The following is a 19053-nucleotide window of genomic DNA, read 5'->3' as shown; positions in this document are numbered from 1 at the left end:
ATGAATTTAACATTTATCAGTATTTCATTTCATATTTACTTAATGCCTTAAGGATCCCTAGGCATAAGGCTTGATCCTGCAAGGAGGTGATGGTTGTCCACCGCAGTTGAAGCCATTAGGAGTTAAGAGTGGTCAGCACTTCAAAAGAGAGCTCAGCTCTTTGCAGGGTGGAGTCCATAGGGTATATTTCCAGGGCAGCTAAACTAGTATTATTCTGGTTTGCTGACAGTAAGTCTTATCACTTCATCGGAAAATAATGAACTCTTTTACTAAAAGCAATGACACATAAAGAAAAGATAATTTTAAAGTGAAACTTTAATGAGACCAAAGCTTAGAGCAGTACAGAAAGAATGCTTTATCAGCGTCAGCAAAAATAGGTGCTTGTCTTGCAATAAGATATTGAAAACAGTAGTTGAAGTGGATGGATAAACCATCTGGGCCACAGCTTTTTTTTTAAATGCCCCCACCCCACATTAACTTAAATGAAAGTATGAAACAACCATTATATTGGTGACTTAATTCATCCCAAAAGATAACATTTCTACACACCATGGATACTGAAAAGAGATTCTTTCTGATAACTGCCAGGGGAGACATTCCCCCTACGTCATAATTTAGAGCAGCCTCAGAGTTGTTGTAAATTGTGTCTAATCATGACGGACCCATAGGACGTGTTATGCTGGTGGGGACTACAAAGCACAGCGTGCTCTAGCCACAACTCCTCCCCAGCAGGCATCCCCTTGACATACGCTACATCACGGCAAAGGCTGGGAACCGGCAGCATAGAATCAGCTATGCCTGCCCTATACTAGCTGAGGTTCCCTCACACACGAAGAATTCTCAGCTGTCAAGTTGATCATTGTTAAGTCACTACTGCATCAGGGCAAAGGAAAATTAGAAGGGATGATTAGCTGGCCCTTTGAGTTTTTGCCACTGACTTAAATGGGGGTACAGATATCTCGTTTGGTGGATAACAATATATTTTATATATAAGTATATGATTTAGTACATAGCTCAAATAATCTCTCTCTACAACTTAAATATTATGATTTTTACAAACCAAAATGAAGATGATTATCCTTTTGAGATGCCTTTCTGTCTGTAGTATGATGAATAGAATGGGGGTGGGGGTAGAGGGGGAATTGGATTACAGGAGAAACCCAGGCTTGTTAGGGACCAGAGGCTCAGCAATTCAAGCATGGTGCTGGGACACATACAGCAGAGCTTCATTCTGAAACACTGGCCTCTTAGCAGGTTTCATACAGTTCTGTTTCTGCCTGCTCATCGCATCACTGGTTGCTAGTGAAACACTCATAAAAAGCCTGTAGCAGACCTGAGGGAATCCTGGCCTATGAATAAGTGAAATTAACAGAACCTCCTATAGAATAAATAATCTCTGAAAGTTACAAAAGAAATACAGAACCTGATTCTGTTACCCTTACTCACTCTTGGTGTGATAAATGAAAGGGGTTGGGGAGCTCCCTTTTATGGCCACCCAGACAGCCAGTAGCTATAAAATCGTTCTTAGTAGCTGTTCTCTAAATGCTCTACCTGTAAAGGGTTAAAAAGTCTCACTGCTATGCATATGCATAGGTAAAAGGAAGTGAGTGAGCACCTGGAGTCAATGGGAAGGCTAGAACTTTTAAAAATTGAAACAAGACTCCCTTTTTGTCTGTCAGCGGTTGTTCTCCCGGGGAGAGGCAGACAGAGAAGCTATGCTGTAAGAAGCTTGGGCCAAGTATGAAAAATCATCAGTATCATACCTAGAAACCACCCATTTAAAACCCCAAATATGTAAGTAGACCAGGAAATGTCTAGGAAGACACAATTACGTTTATCCCTTTTATTTCATTATGGCTTGTGGATTCCTCTGTGCTAACCCCAGGTGCTTTTGTTTTGCTTGTAATCTTTAAGCTGGACCTCAAGAAAGCTATTCTTGGTGCTTAATCCTTGTAGTTGTTCTTTTAAAATCTAGCAATAGATTGAGTTCCCAGATGTATTTTCTTTCTTTTTTTTATATTAATAAAATTTACCTTTTTTAAGAATAGGATTGGATTTGTGTGTCTTAAGAGGTTTGTGCAAAAGTTTAATTAGCTGGTGGCAACAGCTGATTTTTTTTCCTCAGCTCTTCCCCGTGGCGGGGGGGGGGGGGGGTGAAAGGATTTGAGGGTACCCCACAGGGAGGAATTCCCAAGTGTGCCTTCCTGGGCTCTCAAAGGGGTTCTGCATTTGGGTGTTGGCAACATCTACCAATTCAAGGTCAGAGAGAAGCTGTAACCTTGGGAGTTTAATACAAGCCTGGAGTGGCCAGTATTAGTTTTTAGAATACTTGCGGGGCCCCCACCTTCTGAACTTGAAGTGCCAGAGTGGGGAATCAGCCTTGACACTTGGGCATATAAATTGCTATATAAATGAAATAACTAAATGAATGTTTATGATTTATGAACATTTCTCACTTTAGGATGAGCCTTATTTGACAAGCACTGTCAAAGATTTTGCTATATACTGGAATAATATTTTTTCATTGCATCATATTCATAGATGTCAGAGCCTCAGTTGATTTAAATCAGTGTAGCTCCATGGTCTTAATGGATTTATTCTGATTTAGACCAGCTAAAGATATGGTGCATTGTATATACTAATCAGTGGCATAAAGAGAAATTGTTAGTCCATTGAGTTCCTCCAGATCAGGAACTGCATGTCAGAGCAAGTCAGTCATTAGCTCTGCATTTATGAATTACCTCTTCCTCAGGCAGGAGTTTTAAGAAAAAACTAACCTGATCTCAGTCTGCCATAAGAGAAAAGCTCCAGTGTTAAAATACGGTATTAAGATCTTCCGTGATAAGTTTGATACATTTTGTGAGGAAGGCAGCTCTAAAGCATAGGGAAGAGAAAAAGACAAAATGATTGAAGTTGAGATATGATATACAGGATTTTTTAAATTCTCAATCTTTCATTTCATCACTATCTTCAGCAAGTGAATTTATTCTGTATTACCGAACCCTAGTACACTTGCATGAAGGACACAGAGATATAGTAAATGCAACTCATCATTCTGTTGGGGCAAAGCCACAGTGCAGCTTTCTAACCTCAGGATGTGTTCTCCATCTAATGGATGAAAACTATGTACAGTCTACTAGGAGAGTTGGTTCCTCTTGTCCATTCATTTGTTCCAGTTAAAAAGGGGATCTGGAAAGAATCTTGCCACTTAAAACAATCTTAAAATACTAATAGGATGGAGATTGCAGTTTTTAGAATCCTGGCTTGACAGGAACACAGCTTTCCGTACCTGTTCCATTAATGCAACCATGACGTCTATGTTATATTAGAACATTCTATTTTCTAAGGGTGAGGCTGAACCTTTAGGTTCAGCCTTGTATATGTGGGTGGCACACAGTTGTGTGGTCCTAAGAGTAGCTGCTGGAAGGGATTGTGACTCAGAGTCACAATGCCCACATGCCTCTCTTTCCCTGCAGTTATGGGGGAGTAAATTAATTACCTTATCCTTTTTCAGCTTTCCCCACTTGTGCCTGGCCAGTATATATGGGTAAAGGGGAATACAACTGTCTCAACTACCACTCTTCCCACTCCTCCCCCTTGCTCTAGAAAGCATCCAGAATGGTCTCCTCTCTAGCAATAGAGAAAGAGGGTAGATATATGACTCACTGAAATCCGTTTATATCCCCTAGGTTGTAAACCCTTGATACAATATCTTATGTTCTTATTTCTGGGAACATCATGATTTATTATCCCTCAAGGTCAATACTTCACTGTCAGCTCCATTAATCATGATGTTCACTTCATCTTAAGTAGCCATACTGCAGGAGTATGGAGACTTTGTTTAGAGAATCCAGCGAAAAGCTTCCTGAGAGCAACTCAAACAGAAGGGTGTTCAGGAAGTAAGTGTGTCTGTGACCTCCGCTTCCACCCCATGTCCAACACACTGGCCAGCAGATTTGGCCATCCCCAATGGTAGGAGTATATGCAACAGCCTTTAAAGGGGCTGTAGCAAACTACTGCCCTACCCCAACCCCAGCAGAACAAGGAATGTTTCCTAATAGTCCACACCACATCCACCACAGGATCATCCTTTTCTAGTCCATAATATATATTTAGCTACTCCTACTTCCATTAGATGGGGAACAAATCTACTTGTAAGGGATAACATTTAGTTTGCTATCACCAGCATGGATAGAATATAAAATGCATATTCAGTATCATTATTATCTTGAAATCTATTATATCTATTATGCAGCTGAAACCATTTTTTGCCTATACCTTACATGTCTACACTGTATCTACCAAGATTGAATTGGAGTTAAAAAACCAAGGGGAAATAGGCTTTTTCAAAAAAATTCTATTCAGAGGGTTAGATTGCCAGGTTCTAATTTGTAATTCTCCTTTTTAGAATGTCAGAGGCCCTTATTGCATCTGAAAGGTTTAATTACTACTATCACCAGGGTCATCACTAACTCACTGCAGGGAAAATGAAAAGTACGGAGCTGCTAAATAAAAGATAGCTTTTGGAATTATTTTTAAAAGGAGAATTATGACAAAAGTACTACTGTTCTCTAGGGTGAAATCTTCATGTCTCATCTGAATCTCTCCTCTCATTCAGAATGAAATGTTCTATCTATTTTCTGTACTTAATGTCTTTTGAAATAGTCCCATAATTCAAAATCTTTGTTACTTGCAGCTCAGCTCTAGCTGCACTTTCTGAACTGAGAGCCTGTAAATGGGGAAATTCTATATCATTTAAAAAAAAATTAGAGCTGAATAAATAATGGGAAAACATTCCACAAATATTTAATCATATTCAGACATGAATATCAGTTTGGCCCCGTTTACAACCCTTTCCTATTTCATTTCTATGAACATCTGGATACGCAAGAATTACTAGCACATATCCTCATAAAAATTAATACAATTTTTGCCAACACTTTCACCAAAAGTAAATTTAGGCTAGTATATTCAGTTGGAGAACTCACAGTTCATGCTGTGCTGGTTATTTACATAAGTTGTCTATTCAAGGAACAGCCACAACACAACACGACTTATGTAATTAGCCCAAACAGTGCAAATTGTAACCAAATCTATAATCTGAAATTCTTATAGTGTGAGTTAGTTACAGGAATCAAGTGCAAATAGTTTATGCAAATAGCAAATAGGGCACCTTTCAAAACGTATATTTGTAACTGGAGCTGTAAGAATAATGCATTTTTTTATTTGCCTGTAATTCCAAAAAATCTAAAAAATCATTTTGGGTTTAACATATTTTAATTTAGATAATTTTTAAACATTTAAAAATTGTTTTCAATAAAACCGAAGGACATTTCAAAGTGATAAACTTAAAAAATCAAAACTTTTTTTTTGAAAATGTTGAAACAAAATGATTTATTTTTTTTCTTTCAAAACAATTCAATGAAATTGACACAAGCTCACAAAACATTTTGGACATGTCAAATCTGCATTTTTCACCTGAAAAAAGCTTCAGGTACAAACTTTTACTCCAATCTACGTGTAGTATTCGCGTTGCACTATGTCTTTTTGTTAAGGTAGCAACTATCCAGTTGGACAACTATGCCCAGGATATTGCTGCTTAGTTTGTGCACCTATATTCCTGCAGGATCACAACTAGGAAGTGGATGGCTGGGCCTAACAATCAGAGCCATAGAAATGACCAGGCCTGGAGGTTAGAACAGAGCTGAGTCAGAATACAAAATCATGGCCATGGGACAATCGGGGGGCATAGTCAAGAGCAGAGCTGAGGGTCAGAGCCAGGGATTGGAAGCAGAATGCCAGAGTCAATTTGTGAGCCAGAGATGTGGCCGGGAAGCAGAGCTGGGGGTCAGAACTACGGGTGTCAAGAATGTAAAAGGCCAGGAACTGGACCAGGCACAAGTGTAGTCTGGGCAGGAGTAGTCATGGGTTGAATGGAAGCAGGGACAGGATCAAGCACATCTGCAGTGTGAAACATGGTGAGCTGCCAGTAAGCTCTGGCTGCTGCTGGGTCAAGTACAAGCTGAGCACTGCCTCTTCACCAATCAGGAAGTTTGATAATAAGGAATAAACACGTAGATTACCAAATATAGGATACACGATACTGTGGATATACCAAGTTAGCAGCAAGTACGTAAGAGTTTATGACTGCTCCTAAGAATGAATTAAATAGAACACTTGATGTACAATCAATGCTTCAGCACAATTCAATGTTTGATGTGCCTTCTAATCAAGCAATGCAAATAATCAGCATTAAAGGATAAATGGATTAGGTTATTATATAGCACCAAGCATAAGTCAAATCACAGCTGTCAGAGCAATAATCTCAAATGTGAACGGAACAAGCTTTCTTTTTACCAGGCTAACAAGTCCCCCCTGCTGGTACATATTGTCTCCACATGCATGCCTCTTGCAGTACCTCCTGAGTGGTACCAATCGGTAACTGGATCTTTGCATGCCCAGGCAAATTCTTCAAGGGATTTTGGAGCAGCTTGGGGTCCCAGAGATTTACTGAACAGGACCAATGGTATGTGGAACATGCCCAGACACACACTAACCCATACCCTGAGTTCCCAGGTCAGTCATCAAAACCTCAGCAGTTTCAGTGGCAGAAAAGGGTGTTTCACTCCACAACAGCATAGAAAGTGGATTCCGGCATAGCAGTTATCTACTATGATAAAGGGCCTAAGGTGGGCACCAATGATACTGCCAAGAATGACCTTGAGCGGATCACTGCGGACTACGTGGCTCTGGGAAGAAGGATAAAGGAGTTGGAGGCGCAAGTGGTCTTCTCGTCCATCCTCCCCGTGGAAGGAAAAGGCCTGGGTAGGGACCGTCGAATCGTGGAAGTCAACGAATGGCTACGCAGGTGGTGTCGGAGAGAAGGCTTTGGATTCTTTGACCATGGGATGGTGTTCCATGAAGGAGGAGTGCTGGGCAGAGACGGGCTCCATCTTACGAAGAGAGGGAAGAGCATCTTTGCCAGCAGGCTGGCTAACCTAGTGAGGAGGGCTTTAAACTAGGTTCACCGGGGGAAGGAGACCAAAGCCCTGAGGTAAGTGGGAAAGCGGGATACCGGGAGGAAGCACAGGCAGGAATGTCTGTGAGGGGAGGGCTCCTGCCTCATACTGGGAATGAGGGGCGATCAACAGGTTCTCTCAAGTGCTTATATACAAATGCACAAAGCCTTGGAAACAAGCAGGGAGAACTGGAGGTCCTGGTGATGTCAAGGAACTATGACGTGATTGGAATAACAGAGACTTGGTGGGATAACTCACATGACTGGAGTACTGTCATGGATGGTTATAAACTGTTCAGGAAGGACAGGCAGGGCAGAAAAGGTGGGGGAGTAGCACTGTATGTAAGGGAGCAGTATGACTGCTCAGAGCTCCGGTACGAAACTGTGGAAAAACCTGAGTGTCTCTGGATTAAGTTTAGAAGTGTGTGCAACAAGAGTGATGTAGTGGTGGGAGTCTGCTATAGACCACCGGACCAGGGGGATGAGGTGGATGAGGCTTTCTTCCAGCAACTCATGGAAGCTACTAGATCGCATGCCCTGATTCTCATGGGTGACTTTAATTTTCCTGATATCTGCTGGGAGAGCAATACAGCGGTGCATAGACAATCCAGGAAGTTTTTGGAAAGCGTAGGGGACAATTTTCTGGCGCAAGTGCTAGGGGAGCCAACTAGGGGGGCGCTTTTCTTGACCTGCTGCTCACAAACTGGGTAGAATTAGTGGGGGAAGCAAAAGTGGATGGGAATCTGGGAGGCAGTGACCATGAGTTGGTTGAGTTCAGGATCCTGACGCAGGGAAGAAAGGTAAGCAGCAGGATACGGACCCTGGACTTCAGGAAAGCAGACTTCGACTCCCTCAGGGAACGGATGGGTAGGATCCCCTGGGGGACTATCATGAAGGGGAAGGGAGTCCAGGAGAGCTGGCTGTATTTCAAGGAATCCCTGTTGAGGTTACAGGGACAAACCATCCCGATGAGTCGAAAGAATAGTAAACATGGCAAGCGACCAGCTTGGCTTAATGGTGAAATCCTAGCGGATCTTAAACATAAAAAAGAAGCTTACAAGAAGTGGAAGGTTGGACATATGACCAGGGAAGAGTATAAAAATATTGCTCGGGCATGTAGGAAAGATATAAGGAGGGCCAAATCGCACCTGGAGCTGCAGCTAGCAAGAGATGTCAAGAGTAACAAGAAGGGTTTCTTCAGGTATGTTGGCAACAAGAAGAAAGCCAAGGAAAGTGTGGGCCCCTTACTGAATGAGGGAGGCAACCTAGTGACAGAGGATGAGGAAAAAGCTAATGTACTCAATGCTTTTTTTGCCTCTGTTTTCACTAACAAGGTCAGCTCCCAGACTGCTGCGCTGGGCATCACAGAATGGGGAAGAGATGGCCAGCCCTCTGTGGAGATAGAGGTGGTTAGGGACTATTTAGAAAAGCTGGACGTGCACAAGTCCATGGGGCCGGACGAGTTACATCCGAGAGTGCTGAAGGAATTGGCGGCTGTGATTGCAGAGCCCTTGGCCATTATCTTTGAAAACTCGTGGCGAACGGGGGAAGTCCCGGATGACTGGAAAAAGGCTAATGTAGTGCCAATCTTTAAAAAAGGGAAGAAGGAGGATCCTGGGAACTACAGGCCAGTCAGCCTCACCTCAGTCCCTGGAAAAATCATGGAGCAGGTCCTCAAAGAATCAATCCTGAAGCACTTACATGAGAGGAAAGTGATCAGGAACAGTCAGCATGGATTCACCAAGGGAAGGTCATGCCTGACTAATCTAATCGCCTTTTATGATGAGATTACTGGTTCTGTGGATGAAGGGAAAGCAGTGGATGTATTGTTTCTTGACTTTAGCAAAGCTTTTGACACGGTCTCCCACAGTATTCTTGTCAGCAAGTTAAGGAAGTATGGGCTAGATGAATGCACTATAAGGTGGGTAGAAAGCTGGCTAGATTGTCGGGCTCAACGGGTAGTGATAAATGGCTCCATGTCTAGTTGGCAGCCGGTGTCAAGTGGAGTGCCCCAGGGGTCGGTCCTGGGGCCGGTTTTGTTCAATATCTTCATAAATGATCTGGAGGATGGTGTGGATTGCACTCTCAGCAAATTTGCAGATGATACTAAACTGGGAGGAGTGGTAGATACGCTGGAGGGGAGGGATAGGATACAGAAGGACCTAGACAAATTGGAGGATTGGGCCAAAAGAAATCTGATGAGGTTCAATAAGGATAAGTGCAGGGTCCTGCACTTAGGATGGAAGAATCCAATGCACCGCTACAGACGAGGGACCGAATGGCTAGGCAGCAGTTCTGCGGAAAAGGACCTAGGGGTGACAGTGGACGAGAAGCTGGATATGAGTCAACAGTGTGCCCTTGTTGCCAAGAAGGCCAATGGCATTTTGGGATGTATAAGTAGGGGCATAGCGAGCAGATCGAGGGATGTGATCGTTCCCCTCTATTCGACACTGGTGAGGCCTCATCTGGAGTACTGTGTCCAGTTTTGGGCCCCACACTACAAGAAGGATGTGGATAAATTGGAGAGAGTCCAGCGAAGGGCAACAAAAATGATTAGGGGTCTAGAGCACATGACTTATGAGGAGAGGCTGAGGGAGCTGGGATTGTTTAGTCTGCAGAAGAGAAGAATGAGGGGGGATTTGATAGCTGCTTTCAACTACCTGAAAGGGGGTTCCAAAGAGGATGGCTCTAGACTGTTCTCAATGGTAGCAGATGACAGAACGAGGAGTAATGGTCTCAAGTTGCAATGGGGGAGGTTTAGATTGGATATTAGGAAAAACTTTTTCACGAAGAGGGTGGTGAAACACTGGAATGCGTTACCTAGGGAGGTGGTAGAATCTCCTTCCTTAGAGGTTTTTAAGGTCAGGCTTGACAAAGCCCTGGCTGGGATGATTTAACTGGGAATTGGTCCTGCTTCGAGCAGGGGGTTGGACTAGATGACCTTCTGGGGTCCCTTCCAACCCTGATATTCTATGATTCTATGAATGATTCCACATCAGCGGCCACAGACTGCACCCTAACTCCTATCAGTTGTCTTGTGAATGTGTGCCACTGGAGCACAGGTGAACAGGCAAGAGAGTGTGGATGGTGCGACACAAGCCATCACCACTAAAAAAAATTGTGTGTGTTCTAATGATGGAAAAAATTTTTTACAGTGATGGGCAAGTGGCAAAGAGACAGATGTGGTGACACTGGTTCTGAGAGTCACAGATGTGCATGTAAGCAGCTCACAACACCAATTAGTTTCATGGAATGTTAGGACTCTGTGCAACAACCCTACCACCAGCTGACCTGAGAAAGGCACAGCACTTATTGCAAGAGAACTGGCCATTTATAAGGCTGACGTTTCTTCAGTCAGTGAAACCAGACTCTCTCACAAAGGGCAACTTGCAGAGATTGGTGCAGGGTACACATTCTTCTGGCAAGGTCGCCCATCCTCATTGGATTTTGACTAGCATCTTCATTGCTTCCAAGCTCAAAAGTGTAACTAAAGGAAGAAGTTATTGTCTTATGGTTCTACGATTGCCACTGAAACATACGTGGTGTGTTACCATCGTCATTACTTATGCTCCTACCATGACAAATGTCAACAATGAGAAAGCAAAGTTCTATAGAGACTTAGACAAACTCATCATGTCTACACTGGCATTAGATAAAGTGATTCTCATGGGACTTTAATGCGAGGGTTTGGAAGTAATCGGCTAACCTGGCATCCTGCCATCAGACAGTATGGAACTGGGAAAGAGAATAGCAATGGAATTCTGTTACTTAGTGAGTATGTCAAGCAGTAATTACTGATCAAAAGTACCATTTTTTCCACCTATCAGACAAAAACAAAGCATCTTGGATGCATCTTAGATCCAACAATGGCATCTTATCAGCTGCGCTATTGTCTGGTATCTAGATCTAGAGAATGTACAAATCACTGCAGCCATGCACAAGGAAGACTTCTGGAAAAACATTGCGTGATCTGCTCCAAACTGTTAGTAGTAGTTTAACCAGTGTGCTGCAAATCATCATCTAAACCAGTTGGACAGCTCAACATAAAGGGATTACAAGATGAAGCTACATGAGAATAGCTGCGTAATAACATTACAGCTGGCTTGACTGCTAGTGCTAACGTGAACAGCAAGTGGGCAACTCTTCATAACATGGTATATCAAGTTGCTCTTGCCACCTTGGATACAGCAAAATGATGTCATTAAGACTGGTTTGGTAAGAATGATCTAGAAATTCAACAGCTACCCACTAAAAAACATGAGATGCATTGTCAAATACTTGTATCCCATGTCCCTGTTGGCACAGTTATAACATACAGGAATCTGTAACGACATCCAGTCTATGGTTGGAGACATGCAGGATCAATGGTGGAAAGCAAAAGCAGGTGAAGTCCAGGGCTATGCTGACCATCATGAAACCAAATATTTCTGTGTTGCTTTGAAAAACATATATTGTCCGACACATACCACAACAGTGCCTTTGAAGGATGCTGGCAGCCTAAAGCTGATAACAGACAAGCAAGCAATGCTTCAGAGGTGGCGACATTTCAATGATCTTTTGAACACACTATCCAGCATCACAGAAAAGGCAGTAATAAAAGTAGTGGATCAGCCAATATGTTATGACAACATGGATGCAGCCCCTTTCCTTGACAAAGGTCAGAACTGCAATAAGTGCCAGGAAGAACTTCAGGGCACCCAGGTTTGATGGTTTTCCTGCAGAACAATTCAAGTATATACCTGTTTATGTTTCTGATCCTCTGGAAAATTATTTAACTTGAATAGGCTGTGATCTTCCAAGAAGGATTTGTTTTATGCTGATGACTGTGCTCTAGAGTCACATACTCTAGAAGTCATACAATTGATTATAGACAGATTTGCAGAGTCTACAGAAAAATATGGGCTGGCAATCAATCTGAAAAAGATAGATTTCCCTGTGTCAGGGAAACCCTACCCAAAACCAAAAGTCACCATCAGCAACACATAGCTGAATGCTGTTACAGACTTCTGCTGCCTTGGCAGTATATTATCAAATGATGTTACCATAAATAAGGAGCTGACAAGTTGTATCAACCAAGCCAGTTTATCAATTGGCAGACTATCAGGCAGAGTCTGGCAGCAACATGATATTAAACTTCAAACCAAGTCTTGCCTATGCAAGTCTATAAAGCAGTTGTTCTGTCCAACCTGTATGTGTGTGAGAGCAGGACCTGCTACAAGCATCACATTAAGCTTCTAGAAAAGGTCCATTTATGACATATGCATGCCATACTCTCTATCAAAGGGCAGGATAAATGCCAGAATGCCAAAGCAGTTGCTATATGGTGAACTGAAAGTGGGCAACTGCATATGAGGCAGCCAGAAGAAATGCTTCAAAGACACACTGAAGCAGAAGTAGAAACAATGTAACATTGACATTGACTGCTGGGAGTTGTCAGTTACAGGTAGACCATGCTGGCAAGCAGTAGTCAATATTGGGGTTACCCAGTTCAAGATTAACTGTTATGTGGATCTTGAGGCACAAAGGCTGAGCCATCAAACAGTGGCAGACTCAGCAGGCACAAACTGTAATCCCTTCCATGACTTCAAGCCACCTATGCACTTCATGAAGAAAGGACTGCCACTCATGCAAGGGTCTTTTTAGCCACAACTGTACTCACAAGATGAAAAACCATCATCAGTCTCATCTTCAGTCACAGGGGACAACAACCACCATTAGCACAAAGGGGTCTTCCTAGTATCATGGGCCCTAGAATGACTTTATACCATTACCAAGCTCCTGTGAATCCAACAAAAGTGCTACAGTATGCTATAGGGAGGAAGTGATATCTGGTGAGTGAGGGGCAGGAGGGTGCAGAGTGCTATAGTGCAGGTTGCCAAACAGTCCCCTGAGGACTGTTGTAGCCATGATGTACATTAGCACAGCTCTTGTGGCTGTTCTTATTTATGTAATGGGGCAATTCAACCTTGAAATCCCCAGCATCAAGAAGGTCAGTGAAACTCAATAAGGTTGCAGTCCAGAATCAAGGCCAAATAGTAGAAATAGCTGACCTGGAATAACTCAGTTGTCTCTCTGAAGCAAACAATTGCTTTTGCTTAACTAGCTAATTAGAATTGTATTTCTCCCAGTCATGTTCCTTGGGACAGATGCAGGTAGTTAATTTTAAGCATATTGGACATTCTCCCTTATTTAATGTTGATTAATTGGCACTAATTCCTTAATTCTTGTAATGAGATTGAAAAGGGTAAGGGAATTCAACAAACAGGTAAGGGTAATTATGGATAATGGTTAAAGTAAAAGGGCTGAATATTTCAATCTGTAATCTTTCAATTTCGTAAGTCTAAGTGGAAGTATACAAAATTTCCATTCAGAAATAGTGTATTGATAAAATATTTTGATGTATTGCTATTCATATTATCAGGTACTAATTACTCTGAGGTTTTTCTCTTGGCCCAATAAAAATGGGCAAGTGCAAACACCTTGGTGGCATAGCTATAAGATTATTTGAATGAATTAATTTATTATTGTTGTTTATTATGAATCTTGCTATGTATGGTGCGGCAGAAACACATTTACTTTCACTAAAACATTAGCCCATTAGGAAAATGCTCTCTAAGATTGTTATATCTTATTTTTAAAACAAAAAATCAAGCCTTGAAATGTATAGTGTTATGGACTTACTACATGAAGGAACAGATTGTGTCTGTTCAGCACAATCCTTGTTTGGGGGGGACTGCAGCATGCACACACACACACACACGGAGACCCCCAGGGAGAGCACTGGCGCCTTCTACCTGAGAGATACAGAATGCATATTGGAATATACTGTGGGCAGCCCAGGCTTTAAGTGGTACAGACATGTCCCCTTTCCACCCTTGATGGAACACACCTCTGTATTCACACCCAACACACTATTGTAATAACCTTTGTACAAGGTATGCCTTGTGAGGTATCGTTAGAAAACTCATAATTTGCTGGTCATTGTTGTCCTGATAAAATATGCGTGGCAACATTGTTGGTGAAGTTACAGGATTTCCCTGTAGGATGTTATTAACACATGCCAAACCCCACAGCCCAGTCCAAACAGAAGTTGGCAACCATGTCTGACCTAAATAGAGGAATGTGTGCTTGACTTAATTTGCATTTAAGCAGTAAACAGAGTCATCAAGTAGGAAAGGAAACAAAGAAAGAGCAAAGAGGTACAGGACATACATTTCTGGGAGAAAATCTGGGACTGGGGTGTATTGGGACATCCTGCAGTATAAACAAAGCTGTTGAGAGCTAGGGTGTAACTGGCAGGCTGCAGTTTCACTCAGAGTGTGCCTTCATGCTAGAAGGCTGTTTTTGAGTGGCCCAGGTGGGAGCTACTTCAGCAAGGCATTGTAGGGCACCCACGTGTGCAGGGCAAGGGTGACACAGCCCCCCCCTCCCCCACACTGGTCTGAATTGTACCCCAGTATGTTACACCCATGCTGCTTCATCTGGTCATCTCTGCTAACCTGCACATAAAGGAGGAAAATCCATGCTTCTTCTTATGCCCCACTCACTTCAGGACACCATATGCCCTCAGAAAAAAGTCCCAGTAGAAACACTGCTCTCCTGGAAGTACAGGGGCTAGAGTTCAAGCCCTTATGTGGGCTGTGTAAGTAGGGAAGAGCTCCTTGCTTGCTCCTTCCCACATTCCTATGGCCCCAGTGGCCTAATGGACAAGCCAGAGATTGTGGGTTCAAATCTCACCTGGAGTGAAGAATTATTCCCACTATTTGCACATCTATGTAAAGGGCAGTAGAATTCATTCCATGATGAACAACGACACTAACCATCAAACACACCTTTTGTGGCATAAGGGAGTCATCATCTTAGGGCTGGCCACAACTACATGCAATTTAGAGGCAGAAATTGATTAAAAGTATTTTCTTGAATAAAAGCTACTGAGACTGAAAGCAATCCATTTAGAATTTAAGGCGGACACTGGAGTAACTGCTATTACTTTTGTGAAAAGTGACAGTTTGTTCGCGAATGATAAAGAGATTTAAATGTGACTACCAAAGTGTGCTCCTTTAATGTGCCTACTGTGGCCCTGAGACTTCTCACTGTGCATCACTTTAATTTTACAGTATAATAGTCAAGCACACCGTCGTCACCTGCTTCCATTTACTCCTATTGTGGCAAGGGGTTAAAAATTGGATCAGAGGCAGGATCGGACCTGGCAAATAAGGAACAACATAAGGACAGATTTTAATGGTGTTTTGGATGCAGATAGTGTCCTGTATGGATTTGTGGAAAAAAAATCTGTTCCATTTTGTATAAACCGTTTTTGGAGCAGGAGCTTGAACTTTGGCCTCCTAACTCCCAGGTGAGTTCCGTAACCAGTAGGATAGAGTCATTCCTCTCACTTTTGCGCACTCTCTCTTGCTTACTCTCTTGCTTTCTCGCTCTCTCAGCAAATATTTTAAAATTCCATACACCGTGGAACAACTTCAACAGGAGCAACTGAAAAAGACCCACTCCAGAATATTCCACAGCCCAGTAGTTAAAGCACTCACATAAGACATTGGATACCTGGTTTATATCCATCCTCCACATCAGGCAGAGAGGGGGATTTGAATGTGGTTGTGATGGGTTGTAATCACAGAAACCCCCTGGGAGCTGCCACCTGATGTGCAAAGACTACTTCTGTCCCTGCTTTTGTGCCCAGTCAGCTTAGGACTTCAGTGCTCTGCCTGGTTTGAGCCAGACACACTAGCCTGCTGCAAACCCAGACCCAGGTCTGAACCACGTCCCCTAACAACTATAGGCTTACCTGAAAGAAGCTTACAGAAGTGTGCCTGTCTTTAACACTCAGATTCCCAACTCCCAATGGGGTTCAAACCCCAAATAAATTCATTTTACCCTGTATAAAGCTTACACAGGGTAAACTCATAAATTGTTTGCCCTCTATAACACTGATAGAGAGATATGCACAGCTGTTACCCACCCCCACAAGTATTAATACATACTCTGGGTTAATTAATAAGTAAAAAGTGATTCTATTAAATATAGAAAGTAGAATTTAAGTAGTTCCAAGTAATGACAGACAGAACAAAGTGAATTACCAAGCAAAATAAAATAAAACATGCAAGTCTATGTCTAATCAAACTGAATACAGATAAAAACCTTACCAGTTCCAGTAAGCTCTCTTTTACAGACTAGCCTCCTTCTAGTCATGTCCAGCAAGCACTCACCCCCTGTAGTTACTGTCTTTTGTTCCAGTTTCTTTCAGGTATCCTTGGGGGTGGAGAGGCTATCTCCTTAGCCAGCTGAAGACAAAATGGAGGGGTCTTCCATGGGCTTAAATAGATTTTCTCTTGTGGGTGAAGACCCTCTCCTCTCTCCTATGCAAAGTCCAGCTCCAAGATGGAGTTCTGGAGTCACCTGAGCAAGTCACATGTCCATGCATGTCTCACAGTTTTTACAGGCAGAAGCCATTGCCCACATGGTATCTTGAATGTCTCCAGGAAGACTTCTTATGTGGACTGGAGCCTTCCAACATCCATTGTTCCTTAAGTGCTTCTTGACTGGGCACTTAACTTTGTGAATTCCTTTCTCCAGGAACTGACCAAATGCTCTACTAAGGTTATTTAGAAATCAAGCCAGTACATGGACAATATTCATAACTTCGAATACAAAAATGATACATGCATACAAATAGGATTAATAAGTTCAGTAGATCATAACCTTTACATAGCTATGTTACATGGCATATGTAGCATAGAACATATTCCAGTTATGTCGTATATATTCATAAGCATATTTCCATAAAGCCTTATGGGGGGCACCATCACTGTAATCTCCTCTAACTTCTGGGCTAATGGTTGTAAGGGCTATGCCTCATGTCCCCCTGCCCCCAAAATGGCTTATGTGCTATAATGGGGTGTATTTGGCCTTTGCAACTCTTTGTGAGTTGGGCCCGTGGCTGTACTGCATCCTTCACCAAGAAGCAGCAAGCTGAAAGGAAAAGAAGCAGCAAAGGTTGGTCCTCCAAGCTTCCCTAGAGAGGACTCTCAAGAGCAGCTATTTTGGAAACCATGGACATGGTTCTCCAGTGGTAATAGGGGTCAGTAACAGACAATCAGGGTCCAACAGACTCAGATAAAAGGAGCTGGAGAGGATGACCAGGTCTAGAACTGGAGAAGGGTGTTCTTCTCTGGCCAAAGGAGCCTGACAAGTAGCTACAGTTTAAGGCTGGCTGAACTTATATAGCTGGGATTGCAGAGGGAGAAGGACCTGAGGATGTTGGACCTGAGATAGGGCTGGTGATAAAAGGAACTGGTAGGAAGAGTCCTGGGGAAATAGCAGCAGAGGACTGGAGTTGAGCAGTATGTGGCTGCTGTTTATAGGGTCCTTGGGTTAGAACTTGGAGTAGGGGGCAGGCCCAATTTCCCTACTGGCCACAGGTAAAATGGTGTAAATCGCAAAATGGAGCCTGAACAAAGGACTGAATTTAAAGGGCCCAGAGCTGGACTGAAGACCCTAAGAAGGGTAAAGAGACAGTTTTATTTGCTGGACTCCATAATACCTTGGAAATGGTTCATCTGGATTTTGTGACTTGGCAGGATGGCCAAACTGCTGCAGATCCATGGAGGATGGCTGGCAGCCTTCAGGGGGAGCTGGGGACAAGAAAAGGACTGCAGTACCATACCCAGCCACTTGAGGTGCTTTATGGGTGCCTAGAAGAGTATTCACAGCTGTGAATACTGAGTGGAGGGAGGTGCCTCTTTCTGTCACAGAGTTAGGTGCCTGATTCCCTTTGAGGGGAAGGACTTAGGTCTCCCCTCTCCTCAGCATTTCCTGCTGGCTAGCTTGGCAGCTTCTCACTAAGCCTGGTAGTTTTTGTGGCTCCCATTCTTAGGCACCTAACTTCTCCCATGCATTGAATAAGGAGCCTGGGCACCTAACTGTGGACTATGGATTCCACTAGGTGGCAGAGTGCCTAAACATTAGGTATTGCAATGTTGAAAATTAATCCCCATTGTTGACCTACCCCCTCACTAGGTCCTTTTGAAAATCCCACTAGATACATACATCTATCTTTAGGTGCCTACGTATCTTTAAAAATCTGGCCCATAGTGCTTAGGCCCTTTAGAAACAATCCAGAGAAAACATGAGCCCATGCAATAAGTCACTACATGCTGCAGCCCTCAAACATTTGTGGTGCCAAATAATTATGTATCAGAAAGACTGCATCCTTCCAGGCTACCCTAGTCCAGGGGTTCTTTGTTCAGTGCAATGTATTCTAGTTATACACCCAAGCCCAGCTTCCCTGAAGGACTCCAAAAGACATAACATTTCCATTTTAGATTAAAATAGCTTGTCTCTTAAGAAATATATTTCCAGTGGAGTTTGCAGGGCAAAATTGCATGAAAATAATAGATCCTCTAAGCTGCCCATGGAAAATGAATGAAAAATGTGAGAGTTCCAACAACTGCCTACTACTTTTCATTGGCAGCCCTGTACAGGTGGATGTATTTCCTAATAATTCCTGACATTTTGCATATACTGTGTTTCAAAAACATAAGACACCTTGTCTTCCAGAAAGGGATCATTATGCTGGGTAAAACCCACCTATTTTATTAAGTTCAGGACAGCTGGTGAACTTCAGAAAGTTCCATACTAAGTCATCATTTTTATTGTATCTAAACATGTATTTTAAGTGGCATACATTTGTTGTTTTTTCTCCTTACTTAATCTGAACAAGAAATGCTTGAATGGATATTTTATAATATACACTATTTACCAAAGCAAAAATCAGATGTAAGTGAAATGCAGTTCTATGCATATAAGGTATTACCTCAAGCAATCATCTATTCTTGACTTTTTTAAAACAGTGGGGTTCTTTTTGTACATCAATGTGCTCATTGTACTGGATGAAGGAACTAGAAAATTACTATGATACGTGGTACAAAGTGTACAGAGCACTGGAAATTGAACTATGTATTAGATTACCTACTCTTCATTTATTGATAGATATAACAACATTACTTTTTCTGTCACTT

Source organism: Natator depressus, chromosome 1 (genome assembly GCF_965152275.1).
Source record: "Natator depressus isolate rNatDep1 chromosome 1, rNatDep2.hap1, whole genome shotgun sequence".
In the NCBI taxonomy this organism is placed as follows: domain Eukaryota; kingdom Metazoa; phylum Chordata; order Testudines; family Cheloniidae; genus Natator; species Natator depressus.
This window is presented reverse-complemented; position numbering follows the sequence as displayed.